The sequence below is a fragment of the Ptiloglossa arizonensis genome, unplaced genomic scaffold (genome assembly GCF_051014685.1).
Source record: "Ptiloglossa arizonensis isolate GNS036 unplaced genomic scaffold, iyPtiAriz1_principal scaffold1697, whole genome shotgun sequence".
Lineage (NCBI taxonomy): Eukaryota > Metazoa > Arthropoda > Insecta > Hymenoptera > Colletidae > Ptiloglossa > Ptiloglossa arizonensis.
In genome coordinates this window covers 5001-7500 of record NW_027480066.1, presented here as the reverse complement: position 1 = coordinate 7500, position 2500 = coordinate 5001, and positions in this window count along the sequence as shown.

The following is a 2500-nucleotide window of genomic DNA, read 5'->3' as shown; positions in this document are numbered from 1 at the left end:
TTTCACATATTTCGACATATCGTTCGTCACTAGCGTAACGTCGATCCATGATTCGCCACTTGGGCTGGAGTATGTGGGTATACTTCCAGCATCGTTCATCACAGTCAGGCCGTGTTGAGCGATGAACTCTTCGAGTTCATCTCCCCGCGCGTCCGTTCGTGTGCCGCCCCACGAGGGGGACTTGGCATTGACGTCCGCCGCGATAACGACCCGACTGTGTCCGAGAGCATCAAGTACTTTTCCCAGTCGAGCCAAGCTGGGTTCAATCTCCTCGGAGCATTGAAAGTACTGACTGACCAAGTAAAAACTTCCGGCCGCATCATCGCTGATGCAAACGCAGGTCAAATGCGAGTCGCACAGATGCGAGATTTTGACCACGGAGAGTTCCGGGTTCCGGACAGCAATTGCCGCCATTACCGGTGTGCCCCCCGTGACTACTTTCGTCGCAAGCCCCAGCCCAGGGACGGTACCCTCTTGGGAATAGGGCTCCTGCGCGAGCAGCACATCGATCTTTCGCGAGTGCATCAACTCCCTCACCTCATCAAGAACAATCCGGGCTCGTCGCATGTTATGCTGCACGACCCGATATTGTCTCAGAGGGATGCTCTCGGTTTTATTTTGTTTATTTTTGCCCGCCATAATCGGTCCGAGCTATTACTTGTTCCAGCGCGACCTGATAGGACGCGCAGGACTTGTCTTTCGACCGATGGTCGTATCTTTTGCCCCTAGCCTTGCAGTTTGAACAGACCGGGGTCTCGTTCAAACTCTTGCAGGAGCTTATCGTGTGCCCACCTCTAGCACAATGTCCGCAAACTTCCTCCTTTACTTTGCAGTGTTTGGCCATGTGGCCAAACCTCTGGCACTTAAAGCACCGAGCCACCGCAATGTAGTCCTGCACACGGCAAGACGACCATCCGATGTACACTCGGCCTCTCTCTTTGAGCCGCAGGCGAACCTGCGGGCTGCACTCAATGACCCAGTTGGTCGTTTTCGCGTTATTCGCCTTGGGCCCGGTTGCAAACCGGACTTTCAAGGCGGATGACACTTCCCCCTGTGTCATTTCACTGAGGTTTTGTTTCCAAATACTGGATACAACCTCCTCCTTTGTAACCTTTCGAGGAACGTCATACACTATAAGTGTAGGCTTCCTCTTCGTTTGTACGGAAACTGAAAGACCCACTCCTTTCAGTTCCGCCGAATTCGTGAAGGCCTTCAGGTCTTCTTCGCGTTCGGTCTCGACGACTATGCCACCTGAGTGGATGCGTCGAACCGCTGTAACGCGGATCTTGGCCTTGGTAGGCTTGACGACAGACAGAACAGTGTGTTTTGTGACATCACTGTTCTGTTTTGTTCCCTTCGGCGGGAATATGCGCACCGCATTTCGGGGTGGCACCACCGCGTCTGGGGAGACTTTCTTGGTGTCGACCTTTACCGCATCGGCGTAGGTCGACACTTGTTTCCGCACTGCAGATTTCGCATCCATCAGCGTCCTCTGCGCCACGCTCTTTACGGCCGCCTTGAGGGACTCCTTGGAGTCCTGGCGCACCGCGGCGAGCTGCCCTTCGAGGAAGCTGCTGCGAATGAGCAGTTCCTGGACAAGCTCGTAGAGCGCGGATGTTTGGCCGATCACACGGCCACCGGCCTCCTTTGTTACCTTCGACTCCGGTCGAAGGCAGAAGCTCCGGACATCCGCGATCACGGCCGAGGCTTCGTCTCGTATGAGATCGAGCGGCCGTATTTTGGGCCCAGATACCGCCTCCGTCGGTACCTTGCCCCGTTTCTCGGTGGCCGGTTTGCCTGGTATGGCTGCGCCGGCCTTCTTCTTCCTGGAGACCGTTGTCCAGTCTCCAGGCTTTTCACCCGGGCCCGGTGGGATGTTCCCGTGGGCCTCCGACTTTTTATGAGCACTGGGCTTTACGGCCCGCGGCTCCTTTGGATTTTTACGGGTGGGTACACCCGGTCCATCCTGCTTTTGCGGCTTGGCCGCGTCTTTTGGCTTTTTAGGCAAAGGCGGCGCGGGGTTCTTGTCACCCGCAGGCTTCGCCTTGCCTCTTGAGTCTTTGCTAGGGGAGGCGTGTTTCTGTCCCTCCCCAGCTTCCTCCTTCTTCTTAATTTTTGGGGACGACGTGCCGGGAGCACCTGCATCGTCGACCTCCTTTTTTATTTCTACCGCGTCGCTCTTGAGAATCTCAAGAACGACTACGGGTTGATCCGATTTGTTTGTTTGTGATTCCATGGTCAAGTTAGTCTCTTCATCCCGCTGCATGTCCCAGCCTCCTCGGACCCTCAAATGGAACCTGGCTCCGCCAGGTTAGGACATTACCCAGGATATAGTCCGCGTTCCAAGGCCGACCGGGTCTCCCCGGACTCCAAGGTCCCCTTCCTCGCCCAATATAGAACCCACTCGCCGAGACGTATGGTCGTTCCAAGCCGATTGACTAGGCACAGAGCTGCTTTTCTCGCCTAGCCGCCCGTCTAGTCGAAGCAGTGGCCAAAGGTA